An 18,199-nucleotide genomic window follows, 5' to 3' on the forward strand; every position below is an offset into this window, starting at 1 on the left:
TTTCACTGTTTGGGTTAGCAATTCTTTTCTCTCAACATTTGAAATTTTTTTGCCACTTACTTCTGGCCTCCATGGTTTTTGGTGGGAAATTGGGAAATCCACTGTCATTCTAATTGTTTTCCCATAATTGATAAGGTCTCATTTCTCTCTTGCTGCTTTAACATCTTTTTTTTTTTTCTTTTCTTTTCTTACTTATCAGAAGTTTGAGATGTGTCTTAGTGTGGATTTTGGGGGGGGGGGCGGTTAATCCTGTTTGGGGTTTTAACTCACTTCTTGACACTATAGGTCTGTTCTGTTTGCCAAACTTGGAAACATTCAGCAATTATTTCTCCAAATACTTTTTTAACCTTGTCCTCCTCTTTCTTTCCTTCCAGGATGCTGGTGATACACATGGTACATAATTTTTATATCCCCTTGGGTCGCTAAGGCCTTGTCTTTTTTTTCTTCTCCATTTTCAGTCTATTTTCTCTGTTGTTCAGATTGGGTACTTTCTATTATTTTATCGTAAGTTTACTGATTCTTTCCTCTGTTTCTTCCATTCTACTGTTGAGCTTACCCATTAAATATTTCTTACTTCATTTATTATACTTTTCAATTTCTAGGAAACTGAAAAAGATAATAAAATGTTAAAAGACCACAAAAATCAAGCCAAAACAGTTTTTTGAAGTTGCAAAAGGAAACAGCTCTTTTCTGCTTCCTAAGAAATGAATACACTGATGACAGACAAGGCGTCCAATATCCATGCAGATTAATAAGATCTTGCTTCTCAATACCTCTCTTTAGAAATATGCCCTGAGAATTGCTCTCCAGAGCAATGTACCTGTTCTGGACATAACTGACTCTCACAGACAGGGCAGGCAGTTGAGGCACGAACAAGCAAAGTTTGAGTATTAAGCTGTAACATACCACAGTGCTAAGGTGATAGAGAGTTTTCTTCCTCTGGTCTTTTTAATCCTAACTCCACCCCTTCTTATTTTAACCCTTTAGCTCCCTCAAATCCTTTACTTTTTGCATGGATTTTTAAATTTTTCTCTTCTCTGGCATCATCTTCCTCTGGCATCCTTCTTGTTTACCTGGTCTCCAATCCTTTTTGTGGGCATTATGACATTTTGTGCATGTGCTGATTCCCTGACCCAGCTCCTTGACTGGGGCTCTTGACCTGGCTACATACCACCCACACATTTTAATGGGTTCACTTTCACCAATGCTTATGTTGTTCTCCAAAGCTAATGGAATATAGATCTTTCTTTCTTTTCTTCGAGGTGGGGGTGGGGGAGACTGATTTTCAAGGTCCATAGCCTCTTCTCTCTACGGGATGTTTCTATGAGATCACCAGCTGCTTCTTGTACATGCTCCTTCCATTCCAAACCCAGCACGTGGAGGCAGGAAGAGAAATGGGTGGGAGGACAAATTAACACTGAAAAGCTTGATAAATACTAAGAGCAAATACTAAAAATAACTAGGCAGAAATAGTCTACTTTTAGGAATTTCATTTGTGCCTTTGTGTTGGGGGTGAGGAGGAGGGAGAGAAAGAGGGCTGTGGAAAATGGGCTGGAAATGTTAATTTTCTCTGGAGGTGGAGGCCCTAAGAGCTCCCCCAGGCAGACAGTACCCCCCATCCCCCGAAATAACTCTTTCTCAGCTTTCTCAGGCTTCCACAGCTCTGCAAATGGCTCCCTCCTTGTGCTGCAAATGGCATACCTCTTCTTGACAGCAGAGAGGAAAAGCAGCTAAGAGGTTACAGGCTGCTTTGCTCCTCAACTTCACAGTCTCCTGACAGTAGAATAGTTTGGTCATCTTTTGACCTCAGCTCCCAGAGTGTAGAGGGTGATTGGGATTAGTGTGTTTCACCTGTAGGTCTCTGAGTCCCTGGTATGCTGAGTGTGACATGGCAAAGCTATTAACCCCACATGACACAATCTACATGGTGGATATAGGAGCTCACAGAGTAGGAATTCCACATGTTCTCCCAAAATGGCTTTTGCTGCTGGGTGCTCCTATGGTCTCCTTCTAGGACAGGGGACATGAAAAAATGACCCTGATCCTTTCATGGCCACAGTCTCTTGGTCTAATAAAATGGAGGAGAGTGAGTCTGTTCAATTCTCTTTCTGTCCTTGGTGAGCAATTTGATTATGTTATGAATTGATATGGATCACCAGAGCGGGAGGAAGACACAACATGAGGAAAATAAATGTTTCCCATTTGGATAAATTATATGCACTTTTAGGTTCTTCATTATATCTGTCCCATGCAATTAGCAAAGAAGGTATATTCTTGAGCCTGAGTCTTCCCATCCTGTTCCCCTAATCCCTCTTCTATAACATGTACTCTCAATAGCACAGACAGCAAAAAGAAATAAAAGCCTTCCTTCCTCTCCCCTATTCTCAGAATCTCCATGTCCTTATCTCCCCCTCCTTCTTTATGACTTGGATAAGGAGGGAGCATCCTCCATGCAAAGGTTCATCCTTCCATTTATGTCCTGATTCTCCCTTCCAGCATCATCCACAGCTTGCCCTACCCCTTAATCCCATCATACCTCTTATATCTTCAGGATGCCACTACTCTGGGTTCCTCGGAGGAGGTGGGGCGGGGGGTGGGGGGTGGGGGACAACCCTGGCCTTTCTAAACCTGAAAACCTGCCTTCTATTTTGTTTTTCTTTACTATCTCATATCTCTCCTCTGTTCTCCATCACAATGTCTAAAAGAGTGATCTACATAGATTATTTTCCTCTTCCTTTACTTACTCATTAACCCTTTGCAACCAGACTTCCATCTGCTTTCTCTAAGATTCCTAATGAGTTCCACATTGTCAAAAGCAATGGCCTAGATTTTTCTGTTCAGCCCTTTTAAAAACCACTCTACCCTTTGATTTAATGATAGTACAATATCCTAGCTTTCCTGGGACCTATCTGTCTATTTCTAGGCTCTTCTATGATCTCCTCCTCTTCTGACCATCCCATAATTATGAGCCATCCCCACAATCAAAGGTTGTCAGATTTAGCAAATAAAAATACAGAACACTCTGTTAAAATTGAATTTCAAACCAAAAATGTATATATATTTTTTGTACAGGTAAGATAAATATTGTATGGAACTTTCTCATACTAAAACATGATTCTTTATTGATCTGAAATTCAATCTTAACTGAGCATCCTGTATTTTATCTGGCAACTCTACCATAGTTGTTTTTTCAATGCTCATCTCCTCTCTCTAATTTCCTCCTTTATGATGCTTTGATACCCGGGCTTCAGTGATTATCTTTCATCAGATAATTTGTAAACTTCCATCTTTAGCAGTTTCCTCCCTCCCTCTCTTTCTGTCTCATGCATTCCTCTGTTTTTTTTCCTGGGTATTTTTATAGCATATTCAATTCATTTTACATAAAACCAAACTTAGTATTTTTGACCCTAAAACCTACTTCTCTGCCTGGCTTCTCTATTTCTACTAATATCTTCTCCACCCTCTCAAATCCAGAAGCCCTCCTTTATTGAGTGGCTGAATCTTGGTTAATTTTACTACTTTCACTAGCACTCTCAGATCTGTCTTTCTTCCCATTCCCATGGATACTGCTGACTAGAGGCCCATGTCATCTCTGAGGCATACAAACCATACTAGGCTACTGAAATCACCTTTGGACTAGTCTCTCTACTTCTGTTCTCACCTGCCTTTCACCCCTCCATGCTCAGTTAACATCCTAACTAAAGCACAGGTATGAATATGCCACTTCCTTGATCAAGGAAGATTCTACTGGCTCTTGATTAAAGTTCAAGCTCCCTAGCCAGCATTCAGGGCCTTCTATAAATTTATCTTTCTCCTCTTTATCTCCCTGTGTCTCCTCTATGCACCCCAACTAAGGCACATCACAACACCATGTTTGGGACTTTCCTATCTCAGCTCACACTCAGACTTAGAAGTAGACTACTTTGAGGGTGAATCTTACAATTTCTGAATATACAGATGCTCACTAAATGCTTGTAAAATTTGCGAAGTCAGTTCTAAATTATCCATATTAACAGAAATGGAGTAATTACACCCACAAACCATTTATGTGATAATACTAATGAATGTACTTTTCAATGAACCCATTTTTTTCCTTCTATGCGTATGGACAATATCAAGCACTCATAAACATCTCATGCCTTGCGATGTCAAGTCACAACTGCACTCTCACAGAGGACCCACAGGGTCACAGACAGATAGAGATCTTACCCACTCTGCTGCCTCTCTTGATTTACTTTTTGAACTCTAAGACCTCCCTCATTTCCCTCAGTTCTTACAAATGGAAGATTATAATATTCTCTCTGAATATCCTTGAATTCTCTGTTACATAAATTTCCAAATGACTGTATATCCTAAACTGTTGCCAACCCCACATGCTGATCCAAAAACATCTGAGTGCTTTGATAATCTAAATCAGAGGTCCACATCAGGCCAGATAGTAAATATTTTCAGCTTTGCAAACCATATGGTCTCTGTTGCAACTACTCAACTCTACCATTGTGGCCCCAAAACAGCCACAGACAACATAAAAACAAATGAGCAGGTCTCTGTGCCAATAAAACTTTTCTTACAAAAACAGGCAGTTCACCTGTGGGTCATTGTTTGCTGACCCTCAACCTCAATCAAGCTTCTGATGAACCATTTTACTTCATGTTTTACTTCATGTTTACTTCATGTTTTCTTTCCAAACTATATTTCACTGTGGTAGTCGCTTGATTGGAAAGAAGGCTGGAATTTCATCTGATATAGTCTTTTTTTTTTTCCCCACAAAATTATACTTAAACCAAACTCAGGTCCCCAAAAAGGGTGAAGGGAAATAAGAAGTGGGGACCTGAAGCCTGCTCTGGTACTTTCCTCCCAGCCCAGTGGACACCACTCCAGGTGGGGACAGGATGAGGTAAGTGTGGTAAGCAGCACACTTTCCTTGGGTACAAATCTTAAGGAGGCACCAAAAAAGCTCAGTAATCAGAATAAATAATACTTTAGTTTATTTTTGAAAATAAAAAACATCCGCAATGAATGAACCATCAACATTTTAAATAAACCATGAATATTTCAAATAAAAAATAATTTTTTTCTTTAGTTTCAGTCTCCTATATGGCTCTGCAAAGCACTGTACCTGGTCATATTTTTATTTAAAATGTTGATATTTTGTTCATCATGAATTTTTTGCATTAATTTTGATTTAAAAAATACTGTATTCAAAATTATTTATCTTGATCATGGAGTTTTACAATGCCCTCTTTAATTTTGTGCCAAAGTGAGTGCCCTATTCACCTTTCTCCCTCCTCATCTCTTAGAATCAAGCCCATGTCACCTTTTGTACTATCAAAGTCCATGCCTATTTCAGAGAATGATGTACATCTCTTTAATGTTGCCTTTAAAATAGATCATTCCTCTTGGCTGCTTTGATACTATCCTAGTTACTGGATCTGCCACATATACAGGTGGATTTGAAGCATGTGGAAAATCTTGTACCAGACTCTCTTAAGTCATTTTTTACAAGACATATTAAGATGACAGGGAACTAACATTTTATTAAAAACATACTAAGTGCCGAGTGGTATTATGCTAAGGAACTTTATATCCACCATTTCATTTAATCTTCATGATAATCCCATGAGGCTTGATTATACTCTTTTGTATTCATGATGAAACAGAGGCCCAGATAAAATGAGATTATAGAAAACGCTAAAGCTAGGCTGAAGCTTTTTCTGCTACCTCACATTATCTGTCAAGAAGCTGACATTTTGGACATGGTTAAGGCACTTTCTTGCCTTTCTATCTTATATTTGCACAGAACCACTCTCATTTATAAAGAGTTTTCAAATGCTTCATCTCACTTGAGCTTTATTATGATTGTAGGTAAAAATCTCGTATTTTAAAGATATTGATTGATGGATGATTGATTGATTTAGCACTTGAGCAAGGGGTAAAGGGTAGAGGGAGCAAGAGAATCTCAAGCAGATGTGAGTCTTGATCTCATGACCCTGAGATCATGACCTGAGCCGAAATTAAGAGCCAGATGTGAAACTGATTGAGCCACTCAGGCACCCTAAAAATCTCATATTTTAGACATATTAGCATGAACTCATCAAATACATTATATGAGTGAGAACATATTCAGAAACATTAAGTGACATAACCCAAGGTCACCAGCTAGTAAGTGGCAAAACTAGAATTAAAAACCCAGATCATCTGGGGCCTGGTAAGTTTTCATTACATCCTTTCCACTCCAGAGGAACACATCTACCATAGGTATCTTTGACCCAATACCATCCATGTTCAGATCACAGTGAGTAACCCAAGGAATAATATCTGGGAAATAGAAGTAACCCAAGGAATAATATCTGGGAAATAGGAACAATACCATCCATGTTCAGATCACAGTGAGTAACCCAAGCAATATCTGGGAAATAGGAAGAAAATAGCACATAAGGGAAGGAGGCTAAGGTATGGAACCCTATCTACCCTGATGAGGAAGGCCTGAAGAAAACAGGGGCATCAGAAACATAGAAGGTGGGACACCTGGGTGGCTCAGTGGTTGAGCATCTGCCTTTGGCTCAGGGCGTGATCCCGGAGTCCTGAGATTGAGTCCCACATCAGGCTTCTTGCATGGAGCCTGCTTTTCCCTCTGCCTGTGTCTCTGCTTCTCTGTGTGTGTGTCTCTCATGAATAAATAAGTAAAATCTTAAAAAAAAGAAAAGAAACAGAGAAGGTTATCTATGGGGTGCAGGGTTTAAAGGAGTATAGGAGGTGACCTCTTGGGGCTAGGATCCATTGTAATTATAATCAAAGCAACTGTGATCAAAGCAACTTCTGCTCAAACCCTCTAACCTTTCAGATTTCATGCTTCTAGAAAGCAAAGGAATAATTTCCAGTTGTTCACATGCCACCATGATTTTGTGATCAAGAGGAGCACCACACAGGACACTGTAGAGATCATTCAGATGGGGAGAGAATAAGCAGACCAAAGTGAGGACAGGATCCAGGAGCAGAGGAAAGGGGCATGAGACATTAGGACATCAATTCCAACCCATAGCTGGGGAGAAAATGTCAGGCACTCCATTTTGGAAAGAAATCACATTTCATGTCACTCCATGCAACTTCCAAGGAGGCGTCAGCCCCTGTGAGAAGTCACACCTGATATCATATCTCTATAACAAGATGCACAGCAGGCACTCTCAAGTGTTTAAAATACTTGAATGTGCAAAATTTCACAGCCAGTCACAAGTTTATAAGAGATACGTGCCTCCTCACTGGGGAGGGGCCACACCATTCTGGGATTCCACGGGGCAACATGGCTTCCCCATTCTTCAATACAGAGCAGCTCAAACAATCCTCTGGCAATTTTAACTACACAGGAATAGAAAACACCCCAGGAAGAATGTGAGAGACCAATCTTGTAAACAGCAGGATGGCAAAGTATAAACAAGATGGAAAGAAAACATACAGCTTTTAAAAAAAATTATTGCTTTTGACAAGGACAATAAGATGGGAATAAATTCAGTCCCAAATATCATGGAATAACAAAAGCTCAGAGAAGTGTTAAATCACAAGCCAGGTGGCTGCAGGAATTTGCAATGATCGATTCCAGTCTGCCAACTTGTCTCTTTTGGCACCAGGCTGTATTGCACAGACTCCTCTTTCAGTTTCACAAACTTGGGGATTATTTTTTGGTTTTGGTTTTTCCTTCCATGCAGCACAACCAGCATTTTCAAGGCTAGTGCATCTTTCCCAAGTCACATCTTTCTTCTTCTCTGACCCCACAAACAAAGTTGCTTTGGAGAACCACAAACTACAATATTTCCATATCTCATTTGACTGAGTCATGTTCTTGCATGCGAGGAAAATATGTCCACATACTTTTACTAAATCTTAGTAAATCTCTTACATGATCACTTATGTTGTTAGAAGATGTAGTGCAGCAAAACACCAGGATCTTCCATCCTTTCAATCACTCTACCAGTAAACAAGCACTGAGCACATACTCTCAACAATGGCCTGAGGATAACAGAATGAGTGGGGTCCGTCCTGGCTTTGAGGACCACACAGTCCAATGGAGAAGACAGACTCAGAAACAAACAATTCAGAGAAGGGTGAAGTTACCTTACCCCTCCTCTGTATAGTAACAATGTTCATGGGTTCCACTGATATTTTTTCCATTCCCCAGCAGGCTGCTTCCAAGCCAAAAATGCCTCTGTGTAGGCCAAGTGATCCTAGGATTAAGTACATATGGCTAAGCAAGCACAGATGGATATTGAAGAGCACTCATGCTTTCCTGTGAGGAAAGGAGGTCCTTTCTTGGAAGTTCCTTTCCATCTTCCTCCACCTGCATCAATGTCTTGTGCTACATACCTGTTCTCGATCTCAGACCTCCAAACTGCCTTGTTGGACTTATAATCCTCCCTAGCTCTAGTTATTATTATGGATTGCACCCCTGTCATGCATATTTATTATGTGCTAAGAATAGGGCATATGGTAGCTTGTTGAAGTTTCATAAAAATCTTGGGATGGGCTTTCTCTTTTTAAGACTTATTTTTAAGTGATCTCTATACCTAATGTGGGGCTTGAACTTAGAACCCCAAGATCAAGAGTCACATGTTCTACTGAGTCAGCCAGACACCCCTCAGGATGGGTTTTATTATCCTGGTGTTATAGATGAAAGAAATGAGCCTCAGAAAATTTTTGAAACTTTCACAAGGCCACAAAACTGGTATGTAGAAAAAAACTGAGATTAGAAGCCAGGACTGTGTGATTAGATAGGTTCTTAAACAGTGCAGAAGTCTGCCTTGGTAGGCACATGTAGTCCAACTCTCCTGCTAGGTATTCACACCATAAGGACAAAGGTTAACATTTCATTTTTTTTTAACAGTCCCTAGGCAGAGTGGGACTGTGAGCATGCAGAGTAGGTATCTGCCTGTGTGATATGATTTAAGGGAAACTGGTCAAGGATGGGTTAAAAATATCTCCACTGTTGCCTATCACGGTGCCTGTAATTTCACCACTGGAGGTGCATTACCTTGAGCCTTGAAGCTTTCTTGTCTTCAGGGTTGCTTTAATAGAATATGATTGCCCTAAGAGGAGTCATACTCAGCTGAGACCTCAGTGAGAGACAGGGCCTCAGAGAATGAATCACAGGAGAGATGCTTGGAAAAGAGCCTGGCAGCTCTGAGAAGGGGCGAAGTGGTCCTGAGAGGAGAATGGGAGGTTCTGAAGACAGGAGTGGACATTTTGTTTGACTGGCTCCACCTTTGTGGCCCCCATCACAGAGTGAGGCAAATGGAAGTTATGTAATTCCTTTGATTTGAGGAAACACTATTTGATCAGGTGTAAGAGTTGCAGGCAGGTGGCATAGAGGCAGGTGGGCATCAAATGCTGAGGACCCTGAGCCTTGTGAAGGCAAAATAGACAAGAAGGCAGAAACCTTGTCCTTAAAGAACTTATAGTCTCTTTGTGGAGGAAAATTATCAATAGCAAAAATGGGTAAGACAAGACAGGAATGAATGTCTTGTCTTAAGAAAAGCCCAAAATATATGTGTAATAAGAAACTCCGGAAAAGAAGAGCTTAGTGTAGAAGGAGGCAGTTTCAGCTTTACTGGAGTATGTGGGGCCCTAAGAACAGTACTAAAGAGATAGATTAAATGACTTGATGAAAGCCTAGCTTATGCCAAAAGAAGACCAAGTTGGCTACAACCAATTACTACCTCAGCACTCCCAAACAAAGAAATCCATTTGGATTTAATCACCATGAGGCTAAATGATGTTATTATGATCTAGAAACAAAATCTGAAGATGGTTATAATATACAGAGATACTATTTAGAAAATATATTACTTCAAATTAAGTCCAGCTTTTTAAATGAAAAGATGTAATAGTTGCTTTGAACATAATAAATAAATCCAGAATTTCAGTAATAGGTGAAAGTATCAAATTTATCTATTAAAACAAATGACAAAGGCAAGTCTAAACCCTTCTAAAACTGAGGGAAAGAGATCTGATGAGCACCGTGGGCCAATAACCTTGGCAAATTCAAGACCTTCCACTGAATTCAGCTCTGAAAAAGAACGGCTTTATCCTGTGACCTTCCAGCAAAAGCCAAATGCTCTTCTTCTGGGCTTTCACTGAATACTTACTTCAGAAGCAGGAAAGGTTACTTCTATTTACTCCAACTTATTTGTTTTTTTTTTTTTTTTAAGGATCCCTTTATTTAATTCCCACAAAGAAAATAACCCGAAGGAAGAAAGGAAGGAAGCAAACAAGTAAGCTTTGACCTTTATAAGCTAAATGAATTATTTTACCAATAGCTACAGGTGATTATGTTCTCACCATTCTGAATAACAACCCTTTGTACATGTTGCATAAGAGAAACCAATACCTATACCTAAGGCTGAGTTGTGAGCCTGGTACTGAAAAGAAAAATTACAGGTAGAAAGACTTGAAAAAGAGGTAAAGGGTGAGAGAGAGAGAGAGAGAAGGAACCACAAGAAATCTTTCTTCCTTTGAGTTTCTTAATTGAATTATTGAAATATATATATATATTTTTTCTTTTATTTCAACTTGCTAATAAGCCTCATTTCCACAACTTGCCTGTTTTCTTCAAGGTGGCTGCATATTTGAGATATAAGCAGCTACATATTTGAGACAAAAACAGCAAAGGTCTCTGGCTCAATCAGCTAATAGGTTTGTATTAATCTCTGTGGAGATGCACAGATATGGTGATCATATTATATAAACCCACAATTAGACACAAGATCTAACAAATGATACAACTACTTTATTTCCAGATGCAAGCAGCAACTTGGCAAATATTGTTCCAATGGCAAAATGTTAGAATTTCTGGAACATTTGGTGTTATAAGGAGTGATTAGAAAAAAATTTGTTTTGGAGACCCTGAAAATCTGGGTAGCGATTACAATACTGGAGCAAAATGACAATATTAGTATTTCTGTATTTAACATTTTATAAGAAAAGGGTTCAGAATCCAGAAAAAGAAATCAGTGAGGATGAATATTTAATATATTTAAAATACATACATTTAAAAGCATCATGTAAAATGTAAAAATCCCTACCTAAACAATATCAACCTATTAATTACTATTAGTAGACTGAATTTAAAAAGATACATATTAAGACACCAAACACTCTCAAAAATGGAAAAAAATTAAGTCATGAAATGTTGAAAAATGAGATCAGATCATTTAAACTTCTATTTTATTTTTTTTTTAAGATTTTATTTATTCATGAGAGACACGGGAGGGTGGGGGGGGCAGAGACACAGGCAGAGGGAGAAGCAGGCTCCCTGCAGGGAACCCGACCTGGGACTCGATCCTGGGTCTGCAGGGCCACACCCTGGGCTGAAGTCAGCGCTAAACCGCTGAGCCACCTGGGCTGCCCTAATTTAAACTTTTATAATGACAATTCTTAAAATGCAGAAATGTTGTTAAAAATTTGTCCAAATTTCCTCACCGCTAATAAAAAAGAAAACATTCGTTAGGAAAATGTGATGCATTTATGATTGATCTCCAAATATATTTTCCTGGCTCCTTCATCTTGAATAATTGTAACTCTCATTTGATAACTTTGAGGAATATTTTTAAACTTTGAAGAGTATTTTTAAACATAATTTTGTATGTGGGGGTAGGAGTGTGGGGATGAAATTTATTTATTTACATCAAGCTTGTGGTTTGCTTGAAAACAAGAAGCCAGTATTTCTGGTTTGTTCTCCTCGTCTTTAGTTTGCTCATATATACCCAGCTGCCTGGATCTGTTTCAAAACTCTCCCATTGTAGTGGATATACTCTAAGGTGATCCCCAACAAGTTAGGCCTTAGTATGGTCCTCTCCTCTTGAGTACAGGCACAACCTGTGACTTATTCCTAGTCAATAGAATAGAGCAAAGCCAATGGGAGAGTCACTCCCTAGATAAATTGCATTATGCAAATTTCCATCTTAGCAGACTGGAATAAAAGATTCTCCTGCTGGCTTGGAAGTTAGCTACCATGTTGTGACAGGGCCTGTGAGAGACCAGCAGCCACATGGCCAGGAACTGTGAGTAACACTTAGGGGATGAGAGCACCCAGGTGACAGCCAAGCAAGAAAACAGGGGACTTCAGTCCTACAACCTTAACTGAATTTCACCAACAACCACATGAATTGTAAGAAAAAAGTTCCCAAGGGGACCATAGCACAGCCAACATCTTGATTATACTCTATGAGGCTCAAAGCAGAGGATCCAGCTAAGGTGCATCCAGATTCCTGATCCAAAGAAATGGTGGGATAATAATTATGTGTTGTCCTAAGCCACTGAATTTGTGGTAATTTGTTATGCAATATGTAACTCATGCACAAGTCATAATCTACTTTGAGCTCCAAAAACTGTTATTCTTACAAGAAAAGGTTTGTATTGCCAATTGTTATTTTCTTCCTCCATTTGAGAATAACAGAGATACAGTAGAATGTTTTATAGATATGTACACCTTTATCTAATTCAAAACTTTAGTGCAAAATATAATTCTCTATGTATGATTCTCAAAATATGAATTAATTAAATTCAGCACTTTTCAAAATACTACTATTTTGGTACTTGGAAAGTGGAGACTGTACCTCCAAACCAGTTTTTTTTTTTTTAATGTGCACACTTCCTTATTTTTTAAAATAAATGTTTTATTACTTTAAACTTGCAGAATTATTACTATATGGAGAGCCCTTGTATATCCCAACCCAGGTTCCATCATTTACATCTTACATTAGTATGGGGCATTTTTCACAATTAATTAACTAACATTGATATATTTTATTTAGCTAAACTCTATAGTTTATTCAGATTTCCTAATGTCCTTTTTCTGTTCCAGGATCCCATCCAGAATCCTGTATTACAAACTAATGGTCTTGTCTCCTTAGGCTTCTTTTGGTTATGACTGCTAATATATATATTTTTTTAAGATTTTATTTATTTATTTATTCATGTGAGACACAGAGAGAGGTAGAGACATAGGCAGAGGGAGAAGCAGGCTCCCTGCAAGGAGTCTGATATGGGATTCAATCCCAGGACCCTGGGATCATGACCTGAGCCAAAGGCAGATGCTCAACCACTGAGCCACCCAGGCATCTGAGACTATTAATATTTTTAATGACCTTGATAGTTTTGAGGAATAGTGATCAGGTATTTCGTAGGAGGTACCTATATTGAATTTTGTCTTAGGAAAAAAATAAAAAGAAATTTGTCTTAGGTTTTTCTCATGACAAGAGTGGGGTAATATGTTTTGGGGAAGAGGACCAGATACCTATTATCAAGATGACATATTATTGCGAATGTGAATCTGGATGACCTGGCTTGAGGTAGTGTTCGTCGGTTTCTCGATGGTAGGGGACTCTATTTTTTTTCTTCCCCTCCCTTTTCTACTGTACTCTCTGGAAGAAAATCACTATGTGCAGCCCCTATGGGGAGTTATGCTTTTCTTCCTGGAAAACAGAGTATCTACGTAGAGTATTTGGAATTCTTCAGCATGGAAGATTTGTCTATTCTCCTCATATATTTATCTGACTACTTACATCTGAATATATATTTATTTTATGCTTTGGGTTATACCATTACTTTTTTTGTTGCTCAAATTGTTCCAGCTTTGGCAATTAGGAGCATTTTTAGTTGGCTCCTGTATCCTCATGACACACTTTGTGTTACACCATTGTGAGGTGGGGTTTTTTTGTTTTGTTTTGTTTTTCATTTTTCTTTTAGCACTACCTTACTTTCTGGCACTATACACTCCAGACTCATTTTGCATATTTCTTGCCCCAGTCCTAAATTAGCCATTTCTCCAAGAAGCCTTCCTTTTATTGGAAAATAGTATTAAAACCAAGATTTGTGTGGTAGGTATGTTTATTGCTACTAAAGTGTCATTGCTCCTGGGCCAAACCAGTTTTTCATTCTCTAAACACAGGACCTTAGAATGTTCCTATACATGCTTATTCAACAAACATTTTTACAAAGATTACTATGTGTCAGGCATTATTTTAAGCATTTTGCAAATATTAACTCATTAAATCCTTGTAATAACCTCTTAACAACAATAGATAGGTAGTATTATTAAATCCATTTTATGAATGGAAAAACTAGGATACTACGAGGTTTAAACATGATGCCAAAGTTATACAGCTAGCGAGTGACAGAACCAGGAACTGACCCAAAGCATCTCGCTCCAGATTTGGAGGAATAACCAGCATACCACATTGCCTCACAGTGGTGAGGACCTCACAAAGCAGAAAATTAATGAATTAATGAATCCACCCACATTCATTCTCCAACAAATATCCATTATGTGCCCATTAGGTGCTAAATTCTGTGCTAGATGTTAATTGGCTTAATGCCATTTGAGATACTTTCTTGGGCTACGGCCCAATTTAAAATGAAGGAAGAGGCTGTTGCAATGTGCCCCTTGAGAGGACTCTGGCAGCTACATGTGATGAAGATGGTGAAATGAAACCACTCCACTCAGGGACTGCACATACACTTATTCAAGGGTGGGAGGCAGTGCCTTCTTTATTTCCTACCTTTATCTTATCCTTTTCACAAATGTAAAGGAGTTTATTATCTTTTCCTATATATGAAATGCCCAGTCATTATGCAACTGTTCACTGGTAAAATATTTGAAAATACAATATTTGAAACTGTCTTTTGTGAAAATCATTGAACAAAACAGAGATTTCCATTTACATCTGACTGAAAAAAAATTTAAATATACACTTACCTTATGACTATCACAGGGGGTAGTTCCCAGAGACCAAGCTAAGATAATCTAAAAGGAAACAGACAAAATAACCACGCTGAATGCAAATATCTTCAAGGATTACAACATCATTTATCCCCACATATTTAGTGGCAGAGCTCTGTGAAGCTTCCCCTGACTCGGCTTTTGTTGTTAATAACACATTTTGGGAACAGGAGGGCAGGTGGGATGGAGATGGATTTGGAAGAAAGGACTCTCCTAGAAAAAGAAAGCAGAGGCTGATACAATGAGAACTCTTGCATTGATCTCTTTCTGATATTTATAAATCCTTGCAAGAGGATATGGACTCAAGAGAACAGATAGTCAAGAATATGGGCCTTCATTTTCAGGTCAGAGCAAGCATCAAATGAGTCACCTTCCAGATGTACCAAAGGTTAGGTACATTCCAAAAAGAATTAGCAAGCACAGTGCCTTAATGCAACAATAAGAAATCACAATAAAATAGGTCAATAAGTGGAATAATATATTGATTAGAGTCATAGATCAGAGGAAAGGGATAACCAAAGGGTTTAGCCTGTGAAGAGCTAACTCAGTTCAGCTGAGTGGGTTTGATTGAGAAGACTTCAAGGAAGGGGTGTGATCTACTGAATCCCATTGCCAATGGATATGGGAGAGGGGTGGTCTCTCAGATTTTATTTCTGACATTTACAACCTCTCTCTGAGAAAAAAAAAAAATGCATTTTGGTACCAGTCTAGACAATCTTACTAGTCTATCTAATATAGTTTCAAAACTATCAATAGGGTCAAAGCCCTCTTGAGAAATATGTAGAAAACAAAAGTCCCAACTCACATGATTGAATTCTTAATATCCAAGTATCATTTTTATCAGGAATAAAATATCAATAAATGTGCAATTGTTTGGGTTTCTAAATAGCCTCCCTTTTAAATTTAAAATATTGTAATAATTCAAGGAAAAGGTGTTAGAACTGACATGTTAGAAGAGGTGTAACACTCTACCAATTTCTGTGTATTTGATGATACACCATCATTGCAAAATGTATCTCAGTCAATGTACCAAGGACTCATATTCCTCCAAGCATTTAGCACAGTATTGAATATACTTAAAGCAGAACTAGGAGTTTCACCAAAGAGGTAATAAATTTGCCCCTTCGAACATAGAATAGGGACAATATATTTCAGTGGTTAGGACCTCAGGCAAGTTATTGAGCCCCTGGATATTCCACAAATAATAGTTATTATGTTATTTTTAGTTCCAGCAACATAAGAATTCTGATCTAAGATATATTCTTAATGTTTTTCTTGTAATAACCTATACATTTTAATAATATAGATGTTTAGAAGAGATTTTGCTTAATGAAATGTAATCTTTCTAAGCATGATTTTTTTTAACTGTAAAAAAATTTATGAAATGGTTTTTATACATTTTCATTTACCTCATAGCTACTTTGTTGAAATACAAACAGATTACAACTTGAAAAGTGGTATTTTACAGTTTTTCATTGTTAGGATGTGGAATCTAGTCAAAGTTAATTCACAGTGTTTTACATTTTAAAATATAGTTAACTCCATTTAGACTTTCAGATTTTACTGAAACAACAACAACAACAAAGTTGTTAAAATGGCAAGGTAAATAAATGAGCAGTTACTAGAGCTGACCTGACATAGGACCACAGCAGCTTTCATTAGTATCAGAGTGGACAGGCCATTAAAGACCAAGCTCGTTGGCGGCATCTAAGTCAGCTGGACTTGGAAGAGGCGAGAACATCACTTGAAGGGTATTAAAAGCTCTTTCTGTTCTGTATGCCCCCAGACAAGTTTCATGATCTGCCCAAAGGAGTACATTGAAACATAGCCTGTCTTGCCTATTTTTTTTCTCAGAGATTGATAAGATAATGATGGAGGTGGGGTGAGTGGTGTGTGAATGTAGATAAGAATGCAGGTAAATAATGAACAGGGTATAGAATCTATTTTTATATAATAGCAACTTTCATTGAAACATACACATAAAGGAAATTTTGTAGATTACATATATATCTTGATAATTTAAATGATCACTTCAGGGGAACAAGGAGATAGGTAGAAAGAACAGAAGGGAAGTCAAGAATTCTGAGGTCTAGCCCCAGCCTGGTCATAGTTAGCAGTGGGCTAACTTTTGTGTAGTCACTTACCATCTCTAGACCTCTTTTACAGAAAAGTCCATGCCTTACTTGAAGATACCTTTCTGACATCTGTTTCAAGTTGGTCCTTACTTTTAAGAACTCTATCAGAGTGCTTGCTTTGGCAGCACATATGCTAAGATCTCTATCAGGAAGTTTATGGTTTACAAGCAAATAAATACAGCTGTGGCCAAATCTGCCTTTTCAGAAGCATAGCTTTTTTAGTGGTGTCAGTGCTTAAAATAGTTACTTTATATATCTTGGGTTGCATATACAAATTTCAAGGTTTATGATATGAAAGTCTGAGAACATTCAGATAAAAACTGCTTTGAAATGTTTTAAATTTTGTATGAAGATACTGTTTAGTTACCAAAACCAGTATTTCTACCTATCCTATCCATCAGCCATAACATGTATTCATGCTAATGATGAATAGAATGGTTTCTCGTCTCAGTATTGATATCTAGTTTTTCGGGTGCCAAAACATAGCATTTTTACAGAGCAGTATATTGTGACAAGAACTTGTAAATAGAATCAACAGCTCTTTACATTTACATTTTCATTTTATTTAATAAACCTTGTAATTTGAATATCAGAATCCAACCCTAACTCTCCTCAGGAAATGGAAAAGGCTTAATATTTATTCATCTGGAAAAAAATTGTGCCATGCTCCAAAACCCAATTAAACTAGAAACAGATGAGATTCATCCTCTCAGGGGCACTTAGAATAGCTAAATATATTCACAACACAGTTGATCATTTATAAACACAGCTACCATCGCAAGCAGAGAGTCATGTCCATGACAGTCCATTCATGGTCTAAAGTGAAAGGCCATGAATTCTGCTAGGGTGGAGGCCACCTCTAAACATCATGGAATCAATACTGCTCTGTTTTACAAAATGGTTAATAAAAATATTTTAAAACATTCTATTCTCTTGTTTTCTGCTTTTAGACTGAGGACTCAAGTGAGGATTAATCTAGTTCTCTCCATGTCAGTAAATATGGAAATCAAGAATGGAGGGAATAGGCTTAATAGGATTCTAGTTTCCATTAAGGGATCATTGCTACTGCCCTTGTTCCTCATATCACAACTTCGCTTATGCTAGGTGCTGTCCTAAGCTGCTTTCACATGGTATGATTCATTCTGATGCTATGATTCTGTGACTCAAGTTGTGAGGAATGGATAGTTTTTCTCATTTCCTTCTTAAAGCTGGTCTTAAATTCAGAAAGCATGTTATGACAAAGAAAAAGCAACAGTAACAAAAAGAAACCAAATTCACTCCAGGGAAGGGAGAT

The 18,199-nt window shown here is 38.1% G+C and overlaps 1 protein-coding gene across 4 annotated transcripts in view; it reads right to left on the reverse strand.

Annotated features, from left to right (window-relative positions):
* The window catches only part of NCALD (neurocalcin delta), a 369,475-nt gene that overhangs the window by 155,180 nt on the left and 196,096 nt on the right, over positions 1 to 18,199 (reverse strand). For all 4 annotated transcript variants that reach the window (XM_077846817.1, XM_077846816.1, XM_077846820.1 and 1 more), the window contains exon 3: positions 14,747 to 14,794. The gene's annotated coding sequence lies outside the window, so the exon portion shown is untranslated. The remainder of the gene's footprint in view (positions 1 to 14,746; positions 14,795 to 18,199) is intronic.

This window comes from Canis aureus, chromosome 14, assembly GCF_053574225.1.
Source record: "Canis aureus isolate CA01 chromosome 14, VMU_Caureus_v.1.0, whole genome shotgun sequence".
Taxonomy (NCBI): Eukaryota; Metazoa; Chordata; class Mammalia; order Carnivora; family Canidae; genus Canis; species Canis aureus.